Source organism: Bombina bombina, chromosome 6 (genome assembly GCF_027579735.1).
Source record: "Bombina bombina isolate aBomBom1 chromosome 6, aBomBom1.pri, whole genome shotgun sequence".
Classification (NCBI taxonomy): Eukaryota; Metazoa; Chordata; class Amphibia; order Anura; family Bombinatoridae; genus Bombina; species Bombina bombina.
Window position 1 is genome coordinate 410,308,385 of NC_069504.1, and position 25,782 is coordinate 410,334,166.

Below are 25,782 nucleotides of genomic sequence, written 5' to 3' on the forward strand. Positions count from 1 at the left end.
GCATCCTCTTCAATCGACGTCTTCTTCTGAATGAGGTTTCCCTTTAAATGACGTCATCCAAGATGGATCCATTAGATTCCGAATTGGAATTAAGGTTGAAAAAATTCTAATCAGCCAATAGGATTGAACTTCAGTCCTATTGGCTGTTGCAATCAGCCAATAGGATTGAGCTTGCATTCTATTGGCTGATTGGAACAGCCAATAGAATGCAAGCTCCATCCTATTGGCTGATTGGATCAACCAATAGGATTGAAGCTCAATCCTATTGGCTGATTGCAACAGCCATTAGGATTTTTTCAACCTTAATTTCGATTGTCTGATAGAAATCTATCAGCCAATCGGAATCTAACGGGCGCCATCTTGGATGACCTCATTTAAAGGGAAACCTCATTCGGAAGAAGACGTCGATTGAAGAGGATGCTCCGCGCTGGATGTCTTTAAGATGGACCAGCTCCGCGCCGGATGGATGAAGATAGAAGATGCCGTCTGGATGAAGACTTCTGCCGCTTCGTTGAGGACTTGCACTTGAAAAAGAGCTAAATGCCCTTTTAAGGGCAATGCCTATCCAAATGCCCTTTTCAGGGCAATGGGGACCGGCAAACATCTTCTCCAAGCGGCATCTTCTATGTTCTTCCATCCGATGACGACCGGCTCCATCTTGAAGACCTCCAGCGCGGATCCATCCTCTTCTTCCGACGACTAGACGACGAATGACGGTTCCTTTAAGGGACGTCATCCAAGATGGCGTCCCTCGAATTCCGATTGGCTGATAGGATTCTATCAGCCAATCGGAATTAAGGTAGGAATATTCTGATTGGCTGATGGAATCAGCCAATCAGAATCAAGTTCAATCCGATTGGCTGATCCAATCAGCCAATCAGATTGAGCTCGCATTCTATTGGCTGATCGGAACAGCCAATAGAATGCGAGCTCAATCTGATTGGCTGATTGGATCAGCCAATCGGATTGAACTTGATTCTGATTGGCTGATTCCATCAGCCAATCAGAAAATTCCTACCTTAATTCCGATTGGCTGATAGAATCCTATCAGCCAATCGGAATTCGAGGGACGCCATCTTGGATGACGTCCCTTAAAGGAACCGTCATTCGTCGTCTAGTCGTCGGAAGAAGAGGATGGATCCGCGCTGGAGGTCTTCAAGATGGAGCCGGTCGTCATCGGATGGAAGAACATAGAAGATGCCACTTGGAGAAGATGTTTGCCGGTCCGGATGTCCTCTTCTTGCCGGATAGGAGGAAGACTTTGGAGCACCGGATTATGGATCGCCAACCCCCGCTTGGGTTGGATGAAGATCTTGGAGCCAGGACGGATCGGTGATACCTGGATGGTGAAGACAAGGTAGGAAGATCTTCAGGGGATTAGTGTTAGGTTTATTTAAGGGGGTTTGGGTTAGATTAGGGGTATGTGGGTGGTGGGTTGTAATGTTGGGGGGGGGGTATTGTATGTTTTTTTTTACAGGCAAAAGAGCTGAAATTCTTGGGGCATGCCCCGCAAAGGGCCCTGTTCAGGGCTGGTAAGGTAAAAGAGCTTGTAATTTTTGTATTTTAGAATAGGGTAGGGAATTTTTTATTTTGGGGGTCTTTGTTATTTTATTAGGGGGCTTAGAGTAGGTGTAATTAGTTTAAAATTGTTGTAATATTTTTCTTATGTTTGTAAATATTTTTTTATTTTCTGTAACTTAGTTCTTTTTTATTTTTTGTACTTTAGATAGTTTATTTAATTGTATTTATTTGTAGCAATTGTGTTTAATTAATTTATTGATAGTGTAGTGTTAGGTTAATTGTAGGTAATTGTAGGTAGTTTATTTAATTATTTTATTGATAGGGTAGTGTTAGGTTTAATTATATCTTAGGTTAGGATTTATTTTACAGGTAAATTTGTAATTATTTTAACTAGGTAACTATTAAATAGTTCTTAACTATTTAATAGCTATTGTACCTGGTTAAAATAATTACAAAGTTGCCTGTAAAATAAATATTAATCCTAAAATAGCTATAATATAAATGTAATTTATATTGTAGCTATATTAGGATTTATTTTACAGGTAAGTATTTAGCTTTAAATAGGAATAAGTTATTTAATAAGAGTTAATTTATTTCGTTAGATGTAAATTAAATTTAACTTAGGGGGGTGTTAGTGTTAGGGTTAGACTTAGCTTTAGGGGTTAATACATTTATTAGAATAGCGGTGAGTTCCGGTCGTCAGATTAGGGGTTAATAATTGAAGGTAGGTGTCGGCGATGTTAGGGAGGGCAGATTAGGGGTTAATACTATTTATGATAGGGTTAGTGAGGCGGATTAGGGGTTAATACATTTATTATAGTAGCGCTCAGGTCCGCTCGGCAGATTAGGGGTTAATAAGTGTAGGTAGGTGTCGGCGACGTTGTGGGGGGCAGATTAGGGGTTAATAAATATAATATAGGGGTCGGCGGTGTTAGGGGCAGCAGATTAGGGGTACATAGGGATAACGTAGGTGGCGGCGATTTGCGGTCGCAAGATTAGGGGTTAATTATTTTAAGTAGCTTGCGGCGACGTTGTGGGGGGCAAGTTAGGGGTTAATAAATATAATATAGGGGTCGGCGGGGTTAGGGTCAGCAGATTAGGGGTACATAAGTATAACGTAGGTGGCGGTCGGCAGATTAGGGGTTAAAAATTTTAATCGAGTGGCGGCGATGTGGGGGGACCTCGGTTTAGGGGTACATAGGTAGTTTATGGGTGTTAGTGTACTTTAGGGTACAGTAGTTAAGAGCTTTATAAACCGGCGTTAGCCAGAAAGCTCTTAACTCCTGCTTTTTTCAGGCGGCTGGAATCTTGTCGTTAGAGCTCTAACGCTCACTGCAGAAACGACTCTAAATACCGGCGTTAGAAAGATCCCATTGAAAAGATAGGCTACGCAAATGGCGTAGGGGGATCTGCGGTATGGAAAAGTCGCGGCTGAAAAGTGAGCGTTAGACCCTTTAATCACTGACTCCAAATACCAGCGGGCGCCCAAAACCAGCGTTAGGAGCCTCTAACGCTGGTTTTGACGGCTACCGCCGAACTCTAAATCTAGGCCTAAGGGTTTATTTTACAGGTAAGAATATAGTTTTAAATTGGAATTATTTAGGTATTGATAGTAGGTTTTATTTAGAATTATTTTAATTAATTAAGTTAGGGGGTGTTAGGGTTAGGGTTAGACTTAGGTTTAGGGGTTAATAAATTTAGTATATTGGCGGCGACATTGGGGGCAGCAGATTAGTGGTTAATAAATGTAGCTAGGTGGCGGCGATGTTGGGGCAGCAGATTAGGGGTTAATAAGTATAATGTAGGTGTTGGCAATGTTGAGGAAAGCAGATTAGGGATTAATAAGTATAATGTAGGTGTCGGCGATGTCAGGGGCGGCAGATTAGGGGTTAATAAGTATAATGTAGGTGTCGGCAATGTCGGGGGTGGCAGATTAGGGGTTAATAAGTGTATGATTAGGGGTGTTTAGACTCAGGATTCATGTTAGGGTGTTAGGTGTAAACTTAAATTTAGTTTCCCCATAGGAATCAATTGGGCTGCGTTACGGAGCTTTACACTCCTTTATTGCAGGTGTTAGAGACTTTTTTTCAGCCGGCTCTCCCCATTGATGTCTATGGGGAAACCGTGCACGAGCACATAAAACCAGCTCACCGCAGCGCTGGTATTGGAGTGCGGTATGGAGCTCAATTTTGCTCTACGCTCACTTTTTGCCTGCTAACGCCGGGTTTTTATAAACCTGTAATACCAGAGCAGTAGGTAAGTGAGCGGTGACAATAACTTGCAAGTTAGTACTGAGCAGCTCTTACAGCAAAACTTGTAATCTAGACGTTTCTTAGATTACTTTATTATCATGCTAAGACACCATATTGTTGAAACCATGAAAATATGCAGGTATTCCGAGCAGCTAGGACAGTAATGCTGCAGCTTCTATATTCCCAAGTTAAACTTTAGCACCATTCACATAAATAGAGGAATGGAAATGATATAAGTAAAATATCCATTTATTAGTCAGTGAGTAACTGTGTTTTAAAGGGACAGTCAACACCAGAATGTTTTTAAAAAGAAAGATAATTCCTTTATTACCCATTCCCCAGTTTTGCATAACCAACACTGTTAAAGAAATACACTTTGTACTGCTGTGATTACCTTGTATCGAAGCCTCTGCAAACTTCCCCCTTATTTCAGTTCTTTTGACAGACTTGCATGTTAGCCAATCAATGCTCACTCCAGGGTAACTTTACGTGCATGAGCTCAATGTTATCTATATGAAACACATGAACTAATGCCCCCTAGTGGTCAAAATGCATTCAAATTTGAGGCAGTCTTCAAGGTCTAAGAAATTAGCATATGGACCTCCTAGGTTTAGCTTTCAACTAATACCAAGAGAACAAAGCAAAATTGGTGATAAACGTAAATTGAAAAGTTGTTTAAAATTACATTCCCTATCTGAATCATGAAAGTTTTTTTGGACTTGACTGTCCCTTTAATGGTTACTAGTACAATGGATGTTTTCTTTACATATTTCTTCAATTACTCTAACTGTGTATGGAACTAAGCTTTAACTTGGGTACATAGATGCTGTAGCATTACTGTCTAGCTAGGAGCACCTGCACATTTTCACATTTATTTACATACATGAGTATGTATCCAAACCGTCCGGTGTGGATCTAAGGATTTATTTATTTTTGCTAAGTGCTCAAGAGGCTTATATAAGCATTTACCCACTGCATTATAAAGGGAAGACTATTATATGACTATAGGCCCCATTTAATAAAGTACAGAAGAGCAAGGTTCACTTCTGTGGACCTGTCCACCTGGGATTGCAGAAAACAGGCAGCAATATGCTGCACATATTTAACATTACACAAGTGTGTGCTTGTGCAATGCCGTTCCCTGCTCATAGTAGCCCAATGGTGGACAAGTGGGGCTATCAATCACTCTACGTGAAGTTTTCCTGGGTGATTTTAATCTGCCAGGTCTTAGAGCTCTAAGAGCTGGCGTAAAAGTTCGGAAGCTGCGATCAGACCGCTGCTTCCTAACGATCACCAGCAGGCTTGTTCATGCAAGCCTGCAGTGAAGGCCCTCCAAAGCTGCAAATGAAGCCCTATAAGACATCTTACTGTCGTAAAATTTTAACGCCCGCTTAAAAAGCACTTGTCAGGGTCTCCTCTTGTGGGGTGTGTTACTGCAACAGAACACTGACTACTTGATAACAATAATGTGTGACATTCTAATTATAGCTATGCTTATTTCAGGGGTTCTGTTATTTCAAGGACATAGTATGGCCAAGCATTCAACCACTTTAGTGTGTACAATTTAGATACTGTGAGCTTTTTATAACAATTAATTCTGTTGCATAAAAATGTTACATAAGTGGAAAGATCACAAGGGATTATGCAGTAAAGAAAAATTCAGTATGTCATGGTGACAATGTATGTGCTGTTAAGTGTGAGCTAGCTGACTTTTACCACATTCCACATCCATTGTTGTCTACCTGTGTTGTAAAGTTACTTTATCTTGACTCATGGAAAAATACACAGAGGGGGTTATGCAGCTTCCAGACAAATACTCCAGAATCCCAGGCCAGCAACAGATATGGATCCATGGGTAAAAAAGGTCTGATTCCCAGAGCTGCACACATTGCTCAATGCCGTTTGTGACCCGCATGCATCCTGCAGTAGCTGACTTCAAAAAGGAAGGCCAAGAAGGAGCAAGTTTACTGCAATCAGGGTTACTAAATCAAGGGACTCTATCCTATCTCTGAAAACAACTTCAAGTCATTTGATCCTCTTGACATGAAGATCACCCGGTGCCTATCTGATTATGTCAGCCTCAGTGAAAGTGCATGATCTATAGCATGTATGGCAACATGCATATCACCAGCTTGTCTGGGCTACAGTAAGGTAATAGTTTCATATGTGGCTCAAATTAATATTTTCATAAATTTGACCACAAAATAAACATTAGCCCAACTGGATTGTGAATAAAAACACTGGGTCTGTACGGTCATTATTTTCTTTATCCATTGTTAAGGAGGGGAAGGAAAGCAAATAATCCTTTTAAATGAGCTATTCTTCTGAAAAAGAAACAGCCTATCCTTTTGAACGAGAACAAGGAAAAAGGTTCAAAATAACCTTGAGCCACCACATAACAGCAATACTCCAGCTACAGTATATAGTGGTAGCTACTACTCCAGTGCCTATTCAGCAGCAAAATGTCAAGTTAACCAGACAATTATTGACACCAAAATCCTCATGTTCCTCTCCAATTAACTAAGACAGCTTCAGTGGGTTAAAGATTTCCAAAACATAGTGGATCAACTGATTTAAAAAGAAAATAACTAAAGAGTTTAATGGAAAGAGAAGTCCAGGCAAAATATCACTGAAATTAATACATAATAGGTGACCTAATAAGGTTTCACTATATTAATGGTTTAAGCATGTAAATGTTGTAATGCTTTCAGACGACAGAGAAACCTCTATGGTATGGTAAACTGAAGAAGATGTTGCTGCAATGCTGTACAATCTTTCTAGTGTTCCAGGATATCTGTGTTGCATAATATTTGAGACGTCATATAAAACATGAACATTTTGCATTTGCAACTCTAACAGGACCATTGGATACAGGAGGTGGCACTCTAGCAAATAGTGCTCCAGAGATCATTGCATGGCTAAGGTATGGTTTAAAAGTTTATATAATGGCTGTGTGTTTCATAAAACACACACACACACACACACACATATATATATATATATATACATACACAGACACACACACACAGTAGTATAAATGTGTATATATATATATATATATATATATATATATATATATATATATATATATATATATATATATATATATATATATATATATATATATATATACAGTGGGGCAAAAAAGTATTTAGTCAGCCACCAATTGTGCAAGTTCTCCCACTTAAGAAGATGAGAGAGGCCTGTAATTTTCATCATAGGTATACCTCAACTATGAAAGACAAAATGTGGAAACAAATCCAGACAATCACATTGTCTGATTTGGAAAGAATTTATTTGCATATTATGATGGAAAATAAGTATTTGGTCACCTACAAACAAGCAAGATTTCTGGCTCTCACAGACCTGTATCTTCTTCTTTAAGAGGCTCCTCTGTCCTCCACTCATTACCTGTATTAATGGCACCTGTTTGAACTTGTTATCAGTATAAAAGACACCTGTCCACAACCTCAAACAGTCACACTCCAAACTCCACTATGGTGAAGACCAAAGAGCTGTCGAAGGACACCAGAAACAAAATTGTAGACCTGCACCAGGCTGGGAAGACTGAATCTTCAATAGGCAAGCAGCTTGGTGTGAATAATTCAACTGTGGGAGCAATAATTAGAAAATGGAAGACATACAAGACCACTGATAATCTCCCTTGATCTGGGGCTCCACGCAAGATCTCACCCTGTGGGGTCAAAATGATCATAAGAACGGTGAGCAAACATCCCAGAACCACACGGGGGGACCTAGTGAATGACCTGCAGAGAGCTGGGACCAACGTAACAAAGGCTACCATCAGTAACACACTACGCTGTCAGGGACTCAGATCCTGTAGTGCCAGACGTGTCCCCTTGCTTAAGCCAGTACATTTCTGGGCCCGTCTGAAGTATGCTAGAGAGCATTTGGATGATCCAGAAGCAGATTGGAAGATTGTCATATGGTCAGATGAAACCAAATTATAACTGTTTGGTAGAAACACAACTCGTCGTGTTTGGAGGAGAGAGAATGCTGAGTTGCAACCAAAGAACACCATACCTACTGTGAAGCATGGGGGTGGCAACATCATGCTTTGGGGCTGTTTCTCTGCAAAGGGAACAGGACGACTGATCCGTGTACATGAAAGAATAAATGGGGCCATGTATCGTGAGATTTTGAGCGCAAACCTCCTTCCATCAGCAAGGGCATTGAAGATGAAACATGGCTGGGTCTTTCAGCATGACAACGATCCCAAACACACCGCCTGGGCAATGAAGGAGTGGCTTCGTAAGAAGCATTTCAAGGTCCTGGAGTGGCCTAGCCAGTCTCCAGATCTCAACCCCATAGAAAACCTTTGGAGGAAGTTGAAAGTCCATGTTGCCCAGCTACAGCCCCAAAACATCACTGCTCTAGAGGAGATCTGCATGCAGGAATGGGCCAACATACCAGCAACAGTGTGTGACAACCTTGTGAAGACTTACAGAAAACGTTTGACCTCTGTCATTGCCAACAAAGGATATATATATATATAACAAAGTATTGAGATGAACTTTTGATATTGACCAAATACTTATTTTCCACCATAATATGCAAATAAATTCTTTCCAAATCAGACAATGTGATTGTCTGGATTTGTTTCCACATTTTGTCTCTCATAGTTGAGGTATACCTATGATGAAAATTACAGGTCTCTCTCATCTTCTTAAGTGGGAGAACTTGCACAATTGGTTGCTGACTAAATACTTTTTTGCCCCACTGTATATATATATATATATATATATATATATATATATATATATATATATATATATATATATATATATATATATATATATATATATATATACATTTATACTACTGTGTGTGTGTGTGTGTGTGTGTGTGTCTGTGTATGTATAAATAATTTTTATTTTATAGTGTATATATGAGTGTAAGACTTTATTTTAATATATGTTGTGTTTTGTGCACATTTTTTAAAATCTTATTTTAAACGCTAGGCCTCCACTCGAGCAAAACCAACATGCACTAATTTTGTTGAGCTTAAGCAAACGCATTTACTTTCAACTCGTACTATGTACACAAGTTAGCGTGGCCGCAATATTCCTTACTGCGAGCCACTTGTAATCTGGCCCATAGCTAGGAGTGCTTTGAAGGCTAAAGTGTAAAAAAAGAGAGAAACAGTTACGACTGCGCTCCCTAAGTCTCAGTTGTAACAAAACCACTACTCCTACCCTGAATATTTAAGATACAACGTATTTTAAAAACTGAAATAGCACTAAGAAAGCAGAGACAGTATTCACCTTAATTACTCAAGTTCAAATATTATACCAAATAAAATAAAATGCTTTGGGGGGGGGGCGGGTCCGAGCACCGACCAAGATGGCTGCTTTTAACATAGGCTGAATTCTGGAGCTGAGGGATCTGCTGTCTATCGCTTCACAAGCATATAACTCAAGCCCTAAATTGCAATTGATTTGTAGTTTAATGTCTACAGAATGGACTCATATGCTTTTTGATTTTGAATTCCAGCCAAGCAGACCGGAATAAGTGATGTACGCAGCAGAGGCCTAGTAATAGACCTGACTCCTCATTTGCCCTCCCTAAATCCTGATATTACAGGAGTAACAGCCTTACGAGCTGTCTTGCTATTTGGAAACGTAGCATATGCAATTAAATGGAAACAGCTTCTACCTATTATTATTCTAAAGAGAGCAGCAAAACTGAATCCAGCTATGGAAGAGATATACCAAGCGTTACAGACTTTGCTGGATCAGTTTGAATTTCAGATGTGCGACACTATAAAGGAGGCAATGAAACCCTTACTCCAGGGAAAATCTACCAGTGAGTTGTTTTGTCAAGACCCTAAAGGAGACCACAAACTTGGAGCGGTTGGGAGTTGTCAGGGCTTGGAGAGGAACAACACCATGGCGGTTCAGGTCTTGGGTGTGTGTAGCCCATTACTCATGCATCAATTCTCACCTTCCACGGCAGCTCATATCCCAGACCTCGCAGAGAACCTAGTGGAGATGCAGAGAGCAGACAGTATGGAGCGGCAAATGTGGAGGCCACAGAATTTCACAACGCTCATACTGTCCGACACCATGCCCAAATTTGTTTGTGACCACGCATGGTCCTATGTCGGGAGTGATGCGGTCAATCAAGTAGGATCATTTAACAAGCCTGTTAAGTCTGCGGGGATCTGCAGCCAATTTTGGATGGTACCTAATCTGATGCTAATTCAGTTCTGTAGCTCGCCTAGTTGGACTAACAGCCCCAGCGACAAAATAACTTTGAGACTGTCATCTGAGTGGATACACATTATGCAGGACAGACTTGGGCTATTGGAGTTCATAGCCATAATGTATGCCATCTGGTATGCAGCCAACGAGAGCTGGCTAGCGTGGAGACTAGGAGTCGGTTGAATATCACCCTCCGTGGTAGATGTGCACTTGGTGGGTCATAGCCACGATGGATCTCAGATCTGCATAATATATGACTGTAACTGGACATTATGAAGGTTGTTCTCTCATGTACTTGTCTAGTTATGTGCTTTTATACCTCTTATGACCAGTAACATCGAGATACGCTGCAATAGTTTATTTACCGTTTTGGGAATAAGGTAATGTGTAAAATTTACTTTTTGGGGTAAATGTAAGTACATACTCTTATATATACGTTTGTCTACAAACCCTATATTTCATTTATATAACTTTTCAGACTAATATTTTTACACTTAGTTATGGTCCTTGTATTTAATTTATGTATCACTACCCTGTGACATACTTAATCTGCCCCTGCATGCCCTCATGGTAGAGGTAGACTTTACTGACTCTGCTGGCTAGTGGAAAAAAAAAAAGATCACGGCATAGTTTTAGACTTTGAACTCCCTATATAGTTTTCCATATGCTTCTACTACCATTACTTCGTTGTGTAATAGTGTTTACAGGTTGTTATATATAGGACTCTATTATAAACAAAAGAGAAAAAAGAAAGAATTTTTTTTTGTTTTGTTTTTTATTGTGCGACAAACTGTAGATTCTCAGTTTCACCACTAGAGGGGAGACAAGAACAAGTTTAGTTGAAGCCAGTCCTATACAACAGACGTGATTTTGGTATGTATGTTTATGAGCTGTATGTACCAAGCCACCAATTCTACCCTAGGTTTGCAAACTATTTCATATATGTAGAGGAAATATTTCTGTTTAATTGTTACAGTTAGTTAAATTGCTCATACCCATCTAGAGATTAGAGAAAACTCTAGTTTATTGACCCTTATCTTCATTGGTTTTGCCCTTCTGTATTTGTGGCTCCTTTATATTTGGCTCCACCACCCCCTTTAAATCTTTGTTTAATTAATAAACAGCGGAACACAGATTCCATAGACTCCTTTTCATATAATTTTACAATTGTGTTACTCCTAAAAAGAAATTTGTTTTTGATGGTTATATTTTCTTGATAAGTTGTATATGTCATAGTTATAATTAATATGTTCCAATAGCACCTATAAGGTCCAGAAGGGCCCTTATATTAAAGTAACCTCCCTCTTATTTAGTATTATAGTCTTGTTGAAGGTCCAAAAGTGGCCTTGCTTATGATATGGAGGTAGAAAACTGAGGATTAGCTTTTGATATTTCTTCCTTTTATTCTATTTTGCAAGTATCATTTAGACAGTTGGTTGCAATATTGTATTTTATATTAGACATATGTACATATCTGCTTACATGTCATTCCATTGCTATGGAACATGCTGTCTGTTTATTTTAGTTATCTAACAAAGAAATTGCTGTATGTCTATTTTTTTTTTAAATCCTCAAAAATTATTATTAAAAAAATAAATAAAAAAAAATGCTTTGTTGGTTATATAACAATAATTGTGACTCAAAATATTAAGAAATCTAAAAATGATTTGTATTTTTGCTGCTAATCATCCATAAACAATCTTAGTTATGTCCTAGGGCCAACACTGTTATATTAATATACATTTTAACTCTGTGATTACCTTGTATCTAAGCTTCTGCAGACTGCCTCCTTAACTCAGATTTTTTGACAGACTTTAATTTCAGGTAATTAGTTCTGACTCCTTAATAACTCCATGGGCGTGAGCACAATCTTTATCTATATGGCACATGTGAACTAACGCTCTCTAGCCGTGGAAAAATGACAAATGCATTCAGATAAGAGGCGGCCTTCAAGGGCTTAGAAATTAGCATATGAGCTTACCTATGTTTAGCTTTTAACTAAGAATACAAAGAGGACAAAGAAAATGTGATTATAAAAGTAAATTGGAAAGGTGTTTAAAATGATATGCCCTATCTGAATCATGAAAGTTTAATTTGGACTTTACTGTCCCTTTAAGTGATAAGTAGCAATCCATTTTTAAATGGTACCTTTTGGCCATTCTTTGTAAAGAAATACCTTGTATCCAGACTGTGTCTCACACATCTGAGTGGGATTTTCTTCCATATTCAATCTCCTCCTCTGTTACACTCTTCTTGACATTACAATGTGGGGCAAATATGTCCACTCCACTCCATGTCTATAAATTGAACTGTTTTTAAAGTCTTTCGGTGTTAATGCACACTATTCTTTATGTGGGACTGCTTATCCTCTGCTTATCCACCAGGGTTCTTATTTGTTCTTTAGTTAAACCACTTTAATGTTTAGCATTAGTATCCAAGAATTATCCTCCATCTGCAGACAGACTCCTCAGGGTAGGTGGGATTTTGCGGCAAGTGCAGTCTGTTTGTCAACGCGTTTCACCCAATAAAGGCTTTGTCAAGACATACTTTATGCACTCCAATTCTTTTCTTTAAATAGTCTTTGCTTTATCGTGATTGGATGCAATTTGTTACCTTCAAATACATGTAAAAATATCTTTAAACTTACTGTATATTATCCATTTAGGAGGCAGAATTTGTTCCTTCACATAAAAGTTAAAAGTTTATTGAACATCTTTAAAACTATATAACTAATCTTGTCTCTATAAAAACTGACTTTCTTTTAAAAGGACATATCTCCAATCTCTGATGTAATCAAGGTGGGCATATAATATAGATTAAAAGCAATAAAGTATACAATAAATATGTTACCCTAAGATGGATCAAAGTGGGGCATCTAAAACAATAAAGTATACAATAAATATGTTACCCTAAGATGGATCAAAGTGGGACATCTAAAACAAACTTGCACATTATAAAAGTTTTATAAAAAAATATTATATAAAAACAACCATCTAAGAACAAACCCACAGGATGTAAAGTTCTCATCATGTAAATAAACTCTGCTTTGTTTTGAATCAGGCTTTGCTCAAAATGACCTCTTTTCCAATTGGGATTCACTTTGTGAATACCCCAAAATCTGAAATCATGAAGGTTATTGTTATAGACCTCTCTAAAACGATTATATAAATGTGTATCAAAGTTCTTCTCAGTAATCCATAGATGCTCCCTTATCCTCTCTCTTAGGCCTAGATTTAGAGTTCGGCGTTAGCCGTGAAAACCAGCGTTAGAGGCCCCTAACGCGGGTTTCTTACGGACTCCGGTATTTAGAGTTTATTTACCGACACTCCAAAATCACCTAACGCTGAAATTTCTACCGACACCTCAGACCCAGTAGTAAACATATACCGACAAAAAAAACATCCACGAATCACAAAACAAATATTACACAAACTACACTTACACTCATACAAACACTACACTATATTTATTTTTATGATTTAATAATTTTTCATCCAAATACAAAGGATCAAAGTTGCGAGATCTCGGGTGTTAGAAAAAAATATACACAAATCCATTTTCCCATTGACTTACATTGACACACGGGAAAAGACCCTCATATACCTACATCTAACTAATAACATTATCACAAAATACACTCATCGATGCATACAAACAATATACACCACATGACATACAAAAAAAATTGATTTATTACATAAAGAACACGATTTAGCTACTTTTTCACAAAAGCTCATGACGTCACTCACTTTACGAGGAAAACCAGTCTTAGAAAAAAAATTAAAAAATTTTTAGAGCCTCCATTGACTTCTATTGGGAAGACGTGCTCGTGCACGCGAAACCCTCATTTCCCTAACGCACGCAAATAGCGTAGACAGAAAAACTCCAAATACCAGCGCTAGAAAAGACATGATTTTATGCGTTAGACACAGCTAGGATAAATAGATCAAGAAATGACTATTTCCCTATGGTGGATTTATGGATTTTAATTATTGAATATTCACAACACCATTAAATTGTTTCACACTTTTAGATTACATCAACTACAAATCAACATCACTAGTAACACATTATTATTTAAATAAAATTACATTTAAACTTTAAAAAAAATTCATTAAACTTTTCTGGATTCACAAACAGTACACAATGGGAAACACCTCTCATTTACCTTTATTATTGCATTTCAGTTATTCAACTCATATGCTTGCAGCAACTGCATATCTACATAGGCTTAACACATGATCACTCATGGATGCACATATATTACTTTTAACATTCACTCATACATGTGCATTCAAATGATGGGGGAAAAACACATTACATTCTCTAGAGGAATCACAAAACACAACATATGGATTTTACTGTACTTTTAACATCATGATTCCATCACCAGAAAACATTAGGAATTACGTACAACAAGAACATCATTACACCAGATTACAGATGTCACTTTATGGGAAGGAACAACAATGCCACACCGCTATATACAAGTCAGCATATGTGGGACACAATCACAATATATACGTACATGTACATAACACGCATCACCCATCACGCAACCACAAAGCACACATTTAGATTTCATTCAGCACACAATAACAATGTAGTCAAATACAACAACACAATGAGGATTTCAGAACTACATAGGCAGGTTAATAATATCATGACGTCATTAGAAGATTCAACCATACACATCACAGATTCACCACTGTACCGCCCCTTTAGGAACTTTAACACTCAATACTACAATACAACATATACGTAAACAACACTTTTGAACAGCATTATTAGGGAAATTTCAATGGGACAATTAAGAAATATTGTCAGATCGCAAATCACTTTATATACAATACTACAGATGGCATCCGGAAGTTATTCAGTATTAGTGCCATTTGAATGGGACGCATACAATATTGACATCTCGGCAATCACTTATATATACAATACTACAGATGACAGCCGGAAGTGCTTCAGTATTAGTGCCATTTTTATGGGACGCATACAATATTGACAGCTCGGCAATCACTTATATATACAATACTACAGATGACAGCCGGAAGTGCTTCAGTATTAGTGCCATTTTTATGGGACGCATACAATATTGACATCTCGGCAATCACTTATATATACAATACTACAGATGACAGCCGGAAGTTATTCAGTATTAGTGCGATTTTAATGGGACGCATACAATATTGACATCTCGGCAATCACTTATATATACAATACTACAGATGACAGCCGGAAGTTATTCAGTATTAGTGCCATTTGAAAGGGACGCATACAATATTGACATCTCGGCAATCACTTATATATACAATACTACAGATGACAGCCGGAAGTTATTCAGTATTAGTGCCATTTTAAAGGGACGCATACTATATTGACTGCTCGGCAATCACTTATATATACAATACTACAGATGGCAGACGGGAAGTTCGGAATTATTATTGCGATTTGAAAGGGACGCATACAATATTCACATCTCGGCAATCACTTATATATACAATACTACATATGACAGCTGGAAGTTCTTCAGTATTAGTGCCATTTGAATGGGACGCATACAATATTGACAGCTCGGCAATCACTTATATATACAATACTACAGATGGCAGACGGGAAGTTCGGAATTATTATTGCGATTTGAAAGGGACGCATACAATATTGACAGCTCGGCAATCACTTATATATACAATACTACAGATGGCAGACGGGAAGTTCGGAATTATTATTGCGATTTGAAAGGGACGCATACAATATTGACAGCTCGGCAATCACTTATATATACAATACTACAGATGGCAGACGGGAAGTTTGGAATTATTATTGCGATTTGAAAGGGACGCATACAGTATTGACAGCTCGGCAATCACTTATATATACAATACTACAGATGGCAGATGTTACTTTATCGTTTACAAACAATATTGCAGCAACATTGATCGATCACATTATATGCACATTATACACAACTATGCACTTTCATTCATGTTAGCCTGGACGTGTGCTTGTTACTATAACATCGCGTTTCATAAATATTGATTACGCATATGAACAAACATTACAAACATGCACTGTATGTGTGATATTTGACACTTTCACATTGAGATTCATTGGGTGAAAACAACATTTCATCAAAAAAAAAAAAAACGCCCACTGTGAAAGCATTCGCATCGCTCACATACAAACAGGTGAATACAATCAGCAAACATTACAAACTCACTACCATTGGACTAATTGTACTATAAATCCCACAAACAACATGGCCAATGCATCACTTGTGATCCACATCAGATCAAGTGCATACCTTGTTACGCTGTTTTGAAAGATGGATGACGATGACATGGTAGACACTGCTGGTGCTGCTATTGGCGAACTAGCTGTTGGTCGAATCAGGCAGCCTCGGCGGCTCAGACCGAGGCGAAGGGGTCATCTGGTTCGAGGTCCTCGTGTCTACAGGGTGAGACCCACCTTGGAAAACATGAGTGACTTTGAGGTTTTTGATAAGTATCGGCTCGATCGCGAACAGCTCATTGGCCTTTACGAGCTTCTTAAACCTCATTTGGAGCCACGTATACAAATAAGGACTGCTGTTCCCCCCATGAGTAAGATGCTAAGCTGTCTATACGTCCTGGCCTCCGGGAGTTTTCAATCCGGAGAACTGTACATGCATGGCCTGGCTCAAGGTACATTCTCTGTGGTGTTTGATAACTTTACGGACGCCATGGAACGTATCAGTAAGCAATACATAGGATTCCCACAGAATGATGGTGATTGGAGGCGCCTGAAGCGGGAATTCTTTGATATTGCTCAATTGCCCAATGTCTTGGGAGCCATTGATTGTACCCACATTGCGCTGCGTGCTCCAATTGATGACTTGCCCTTCAGAAATCGCAAACTTTTTCATAGCCTCAACGTGCAGTATGTTTGTGACGCACGGATGAGGATTATGCATGTGTGTGCGAATTTTGCAGGTGCTTGTCATGATGCCCGCATCCTCTCTCTGTCGTCCCTGTGGAGACAGTTTGAGGAAAGACAAATGCCCCCTGGTTATCTCGTTGGTGAGTATTTCTGCACAACATGGTTAATTAGTTTGACAATTGCCACTGTAGTTTTAAAATGTTAGCGTCATGTTCAGCTATAGGATGCAATTTAACCATTTGTTATTTTCCGACGCTAATGTCTACTTTTAGTTAAATGCAGATATGTAGCATGTCATACCTTAAATGCTCAGAGAATGCAATGTAACCATGTATTTATCATTTTACACAAGGTTTGTTTTCGGAGAAATACGCATATGTAGCATGTCTTAGCTGAAATGGGAAGATATTAGCTCATGCAATTTAACCATGTCATTGTCTCTTTCCGCTAATGTCTACTTTTAGTTCAATGCAGATATGTAGCATGTCTTACCTTAAATGCTCAGATAGAGAATGCAATGTAACCATGTATTTAGCATTTTACACAAGGTTTGTTTTCGGAGAAATACGCATATGTAGCATGTCTTAGCTGAAATGGGAAGATATTAGCTCATGCAATTTAACCATGTCATTGTCTCTTTCCGCTAATGTCTACTTTTAGTTCAATGCAGATATGTAGCATGTCTTACCTTAAATGCTCAGATAGAGAATGCAATGTAACCATGTATTTAGCATTTTACACAAGGTTTGTTTTCGGAGAAATACGCATATGTAGCATGTCTTAGCTGAAATGGGAAGATATTAGCTCATGCAATTTAACCATGTCATTGTCTCTTTCCGCTAATGTCTACTTTTAGTTCAATGCAGATATGTAGCATGTCTTACCTTAAATGCTCAGATAGAGAATGCAATGTAACCATGTAGTTAGCATTTTACACAAGGTTTGTTTTCGGAGAAATACGCATATGTAGCATGTCTTAGCTGAAATGGGAAGATATTAGCTCATGCAATTTAACCATGTCATTGTCTCTTTCCGCTAATGTCTACTTCTAGTTCAATGCAGATATGTAGCATGTCTTACCTTAAATGCTCAGATAGAGAATGCAATGTAACCATGTAGTTAGCATTTTACACAAGGTTTGGTTTAGGAGAAATACGCATATGTAGCATGTCTTAGATGAAATGGGAAGATATTAGCTCATGCAATTTAACCATGTCATTGTCTCTTTCCGCTAATGTCTACTTTTAGTTCAATGCAGATATGTAGCATGTCTTACCTTAAATGCTCAGATAGAGAATGCAATGTAACCATGTAGTTAGCATTTTACACAAGGTTTGGTTTAGGAGAAATACGCATATGTAGCATGTCTTAGCTGAAATGGGAAGATACAGAATAATATAGAACTTGATTTTTGTTTTTTTCTGAAATTTTTTTTTAATGGATTATCGTGTACCCAAATTTTTTTTTAAAACAAAATACTATTTTAAGGATTCTGTTTGAATTATGTTCTGTTCATAATTTATAGGTGATTCTGGGTACATGAGCCGGCCTTGGCTCATTACCCCCTTGCGTAGCCCGACTGATGTGTCTGAGGAGCGCTACAATAGGGCTCATAAGAGAACCAGGGCGGTGGTTGAAAGGATGTTCGGGCTCCTGAAGATGAGATTCAGGTGCCTGGACTGTTCTGGAGGAGCACTCCAGTACAACCCAAAGAAGGTGGCTAAGATTGTTGTAGCCTGTAGCGTCCTGCATAATATTGCACAGCGGGCTGGGATGCTGCAGGCCGTCCCGGTGGACAGAGACCTCCTCAGAGATGAGGAGGATGATCCTGTTCTAGAGGGGGAATTCCAGGACGAGGGACTCGATGTCAGAGCAGACGTCATCAACCGCCACTTTAGACGGTAAAGAATATAAGTTAGACTGTAGTATTTTCAATAGATGTGAACTCTAGGGAAATGACAAGTAGAGAATTGTGCAAACATGTTAGGATTGTTCATCAAATGTTAAAAATTTGTTTCATTTATTAATATAGGTCATTGGGTCCTGTAGCGAGTCTTTGCCACCTGGTTTTTAAAGAGGACATCAGATGGTAAGTATAAATGTATGGACTGTTGCTGGCATGAATTGTACACAAATACATCATATGGCATACATTTTCAAAAATAGTATTTAGTTTACACATTACTTAAAATGTACATACTCAGAAAGGGATCCTCTAGAATGACTATGGTTCAATGTCACACATTAGAGGTTTGTTCTGCTGAATACATGACTCATCTTCACACTTGATAGAAAATAACACAAGTTGCTAAACACGCTTAGTAAGCTAGTGACAGAAATTTATTATGAAATGGGGGGTGGGAGAGGGGTACAGAACTGATTCACACACTTGTATGAATTTTAAGTAAAATATTTCTTCCATTAGGGAGATGACTTAATCTAAAGACTGAAAGGGAAGAATTAGAAGCCTGACAGTGAAGATTGCCCAGACTGACAGTGGGAAAAAGCCAAGATTGAAATTGAAGTATACCAATGGGATCATGTCTGGCATTATCTTTCAATTCTGCTGACCTTGAAAACCATACAAAGACATGTTCACATGGTAAGTGCCAACTATTTGATAGAATAAGGCTGTGGAGACATCCTATTGGAGACACTTAGATGATTTTCTAATTTTTAGATGGTATTTCCCAGTCCTCTATTTAATGAACTGATGAATAAGACACCTATTGAAGATCAACTGTTTACCCCTAAATTGACTTTTAAAGACCATGCATTGTCCAGGTTGGTGTACCAATGCATGCTAGTGAAGACTGTTGAATATTAGTAGCTTACATACATTAGTCATATTTAGTTCTTTAGTAGATATTTAGGGATCACAATCAGACACTTAGATGATTTTACTTTTTTAGATGGTATTTCCCAGTCCTCTATTTAAAGAACTGATGAATAAGACACCTATTGAAGATCAACTTGTTTACCCCTGAATTGACTTTTAAAGACCATGCATTATCCAGGTTGGTGTACCAATGCATGCTAGTGAAGACTTTTGAATATTAGTAGCTTACATACATTAGTCATATTTAGTTCTTAATTAGATATTTAGGGATCACAATCAAACACTTAGATGATTTTACTTTTTTAGATGGGATTTCCCAGTCCTCTATTTAATGAACTGATGAATAAGACACCTATTGAAGATCAACTGTTTACCCCTGAATTGACTTTCAAAGACCATGCATTATCCAGGTTGGTGCATGCTAGTTAAGAATCACAGGAAGAATGTTGATTATTGTTAGCTTACATACATTAGTCATACTTATTTCATCATTAGATATTTAGGGATCACAATCAGAAAAAGGAATACATATTATAGTTGATATAGAGGTATTTGAATGGACATGAAATATTACATTTATGTTCAGCATACATATATTGTTGAAATGTGATATACATTATTATGTATAATTAGAAATTTGGATATTTAAATAGAATTTTGATTCAACAATATAATGGTGTATGTTTTGTATTTTTTTTTTAATCAATTTAATAAATATCTTTCAAAAATGTTGAACAAAGTTAGAGCATAGACACAAGATTGTAAATGTATTTTATGAATATTTGACAACGTGTGTATTAACTTTGTTCCATTTTTTTATTTGTCATTTCAGATTGGCATCTGATGACTTCCAGGAATATTTTTATTTTTTCAATAAACTTTTTTTTTTTTTTTTTACATGTTAATAATAAACATTTTATTATTAAATACATTCTTTTGAACAGATTATAATAAATATCAATATAATCTGTCAATAAAAAAAAGTTTGACTCCCATGACTGGTAGTTGGCTATTTGACAAGCACATGCATAATATCAAATAATGCATTAATTTTAGAAAATCAACTGATTCCGAGAATATTACATTAAACTATCTTTTATAACATTAATTGGGGAGTGAGATCCTTCGATGCTTTTCTTTTTAAAATCGTAGATATTAAATTAATTTTGGATATGTAGTCCAAAATATTTTTTTTTCACTTTTAAGAAGGGGAAGTGGTTCAATTACATTAAAGTGACAGTGTTGTTGAATGTAAAATTAATTTTATAAGATCTTGTATCTTCCTTAGGTATCTCTAAACATTTTTTTGAAAAATTATTTAAAACTTTACTTGTATAAATGGTAGGTCATTTAACTTGATATTTTTCACAAGCTAGTTATTGGATGCCAGGTTAATCTATGTAATTTTCTAGTGGAGTCATTTAACTATAGTTAGTAATATTATGTATTTTTAAAAATCTTACCTCTTGGGTTAGACATCAAATATCTATATATAATTTTAAGTCCCCTTTAGTTTATTTTGACAATGTTAAATCAACATTCCAAATGTTTTGGTCCTTAAAGGGACATTCACAAAGTATATTGTGTATAGATTTTTAAAAAAATCAAAAAAGAATTTAAACATATTTATAAAGTAATATAGAATTACATTCAGTCTTTAAATATACTTTTCTAAAAATACATCAATGCACATATCTTAGTCAATTACATAAGGCATCTATATGCAACCAACAATCAGCATCAAAATAGCCTATGTAGATATGTATTTAATCCAAGAATATATATAATTACAATAATAATGATTGAATAACAAAACATATTAAGTTGGTCAAATATTAGAATATTATACAAAATGCATACATAACATATAGCTTAATGTCCCTCTAAGCTGAAGGCTCCAAAATACCTCCTTTAATCAATATATTTCAGTCAGTGTGTAAAACAATCTAGAAGTTAATCTAAATTTGCTTTACTCATATGTTAGACTAATTTAGCAAAAGGAAGGTGCCTAGGTTTCTGATATTTTAAGCATTATTGTGAAATGTTTCTTTAAAGGGACATGAACTCAAAATATACTTAAAGGTAGACAGTTAAAAAATTAATGATTTATACATTCTGAATGAGTATTCTATTTTAAGCAACTTTAAAAATTGTCTCGTATTATGAATGCTCCTTGTGATGTTGCTATCATTACTTTAAAATAAAGGCATTAAAAAGATAATTTATTTGCTTCAGTACTCTGGACAGAACTTGCTTGTTTTGTTTGGAATAATTGATCCAACAATCGTCAAGGACAACCCAGGTTTTTTGGAAACAATTGTCCGTAATATAAAATATCATTATTGATTTGCAAAGAAAGATAACAAGATAACTGTTAACATTTGATAATCGGATTAAATTATAAAGTTGATTAACATTTCATGCTCAATCTGAATCACCAATGCTAAATTTGTTTGGACAGTGTCCCTTTAAGAGCTTTAAATAGTGTATTTACTTATCTTCCTATCTTGACATACTTTGCTTGAAAAGCATATTGAGATAGGCTCAGTAGATGAAGATTGGTGGATGCACAGAGATGCCTTATGTGATTGGCTCAACCATGTGCATTGAAATTTCTTCTGTTGAGGATATATAAATACTAAGAGAAATTGATTTACATTTTAAAGTCTAAACAATCTTCTATCTCTACAGATCATTTGATACAATTGTTTGTTTGTAATGTCTATTTAAAACTAAAGACGCCATTGCACAATAACATATATGAGCACTTCAGACAAATACAAGCTTGAGGTTTATTTGCTAATAACAAACAAACCTGTAGTTTAACATTTATAAACAGATTATCAAAGTTAATGACATTCTAACCTGAATTTGAACATTAAGAAATATTGCGTGGGAAACGCATCTTGAAACACCAGATTAGCATCTTTAAACATTAGTCTAATGTCACGCAATAGCACACAATCAATGTGCATTATAAAGACATTTAATAGAGCAATGTCAATAATTCTCAATAAGTCAACAAATTTATTTTAAGAACAATAAAGACATACAATATTAAATGTGTATTTGTATTAAAGAAACAGACCGTTATTAAACCGAGAAATGTCTACAACATTTAATAATGTGACAGTATTAGATTTTAAAGAGAATTTAATCATTAATATTTAACGGATCACGGATATTAAATCTGCGTCACACATATCCGCATGACAGGCCCATGAGTTACAAATAAGTCTACATGAAAAATGAAGTAACAGCACCACCAAGCGGTATGTGTAAGGAAGTTACTAAGATATGAAACATTAAGGAACGGCCAATCCGAGTTCATCACACAAACACAACTTGAGTCAGGATGGTCTCACAGACATTATAACAATATTTAAAACTTTTATCCAATCAGATGTACAGATAACTTGTCCCATGGTGCATCTCATGTTTACTTCACCATATAAAAGTCCATTACACGTTGCCATCTTTGTCAGTTCTCTAATGCCTGCAGGCAGTATATATTATAATAATATATATTTTGGAAAACCCAGCAGGCATGTCAGTTCCCAGGTTCACCAAGGAGGAGAGCGCTGCACTGGTCCACGCCGTCAAGAACTTTTATCCCCAGCTGTTTGGGAACAAGAGGAGGTTGACAGATGCGCCTGTTAAGAAGGCCCTCTGGGAGTCTATCACCAATGTGGTTAGATTGGTGTGTGACGTCCAGAGGACCCAGGATCAGATCATGAGGAGATTCGGAGATATGAGGTTGCGGTTATCCAAAAAAGTCAACCTCATAAGGGACTGGGTACAAGCCCGTAAAAGAGGTGGCAAAAGAGAGGCCCCGCGGAAACTGTACCTACTCCCTTATGAGGTGACTTTATGCGAGCTCCTCAATCTCCGGGTCCCCAAAAGATTTCGATCCTCGCCATCCTCGGCCTCCTCTTCTTCCCTCCCAGCTGCGGGATCTGAAAGTCCTGACGCGGGGGCCAGGGCAGATGCTTCTCCGTCCGGTGGCCTGGGAGGAGATAGAGAATCTGAACAAGGTAATTATCCAACTTCATATAATATCTTAATATTTGTTATTTTTATCCAAATATGTGTATATAGTCTGATACTAAACCTATACAGATCTCACAACATACACTACATATGATGTTTAGATATCTGATTTTAGATTAGTGACACATGAAATAGGAATGATGTTTCTTGCGCTCTACAGAATATGCGTCACAGAGCGGAAATGTAATTTCTCATCCACGTTAACATGGCTTTGCTGTAAGTGGCATTGCTTTATACATGTTGGTCAAATGACGGATTGCTAATTCCGCTTGGAATCATTGCGCAATGATCGCGAAAATGGAATTTCTCATCCACGTTAACATGGCTTTGCTGTAAGTGGCATTGCTTTATACATGTTGGTCAAATGACGGATGCGTAATTCCGCTTGGAATCATTGTGCAATGATCGCGAAAATGGAATTTCTCATCCACGTTAACATGGCTTTGCTGTAAGTGGCATTGCTTTATACATGTTGGTCAAATGACGGATGCGTAATTCCGCTTGGAATCATTGCGCAATGATCACGAAAATGGAATTTCTCATCCACGTTAACATGGCTTTGCTGTAAGTGGCATTGCTTTACACATGTTGGTCAAAATTAAATGTGAATTATTATATTAGTGAAGAATACAGTATTCTTATTTTCAATATTATAGCTCCTAAAAAAAGAAGAATACAAATAAATTATAACATATGGCCATCAATTGATGATTATGAAATAACACCAAAAAATTATTAAAGATACAGTAAACAACACAACTGATTGAAAATAAGAGTCCAGGATATATTTATCATGAATTTAATTGAGGAAACAATTAACTCATGGGACTACCAAAGGATTAATAGTTTTAAATTGATTTGTTAATAATGTAAAGATTTTAAACATGGCATGATTTGTATTAATGATATGCAATCCTCATTTAATATATTACAGATATGAATGTTGCTGCTGGATCCTCAAGCCAGGGCTTGTCACAGTATGGTATGTCTCATTTTAATTGACATTTGTCTTAGAAACATGGACAGAACATTACATACTAAATCCACATTGTTCAATATTTATATGTAATGTCCCTTTAATAGATGAAAATTTAAATAATTCTTCGGATATACTTAAATAACATATTAGATTTGAATTGCATGCTCAATACCATTCATTACATCAACATATGGAGTAGAGAATTCATTAACACCAACATTGTCAAATCAATTTAATTTTATATTAAAGGGATACTGAGCTACAATTATTAATGTTGTCATTCAGATAGAGTATGCAATATTAATAAACATTTAAATATAATACTATCATCATATGTGAAATATTCTATTGCTAAATGTATTTTAAAATCAAGAATGTACGTTTATCTGCATCTCAATTTTGGTTGACCAACCTGGGTTTTTATTGATGATTGGTGGATACCTTCAACAAACAATATTTATTGAATCCAATATTGCTTATCTGCCTTTAAGATTAAAATTTAGCAACATTCAAATTATAATAGGAGTCAATGTTAAATCATTTTGAACAGTTTGAACAGAGAAATCAATGATTTAAATTAATCATGTCAGTGTCCCTTTAAGACAAAATAGATTCATTCATCTTTACATTCTTTGGATTAAACAATATTGATATATAATTCACATATTCACTGTTGGAGTTACTTTATAGATATCAGCATACTCTAACAGCACCATGATTACATATTTGTACTAATCAATTTTGTTTTGTATTGTGATAAATATGTGTTGTGTCCTAAACAAGATTACTGTACATTGCACAAATGGCTCGATGTGCCACATGTGTTTGTTTAGATTTGTCAACAGCTGCTCTTCAAAATGTGGTTTGTGTGTATTCTTTTAAGAACATTGATCAATGGGTATATTTAGATATGCAATAGCATCGTATGAGATGATTTTGATGTCTAATATAGTCTGAAATTAAACATATGTTCAATACAGAATTTTTAACAGA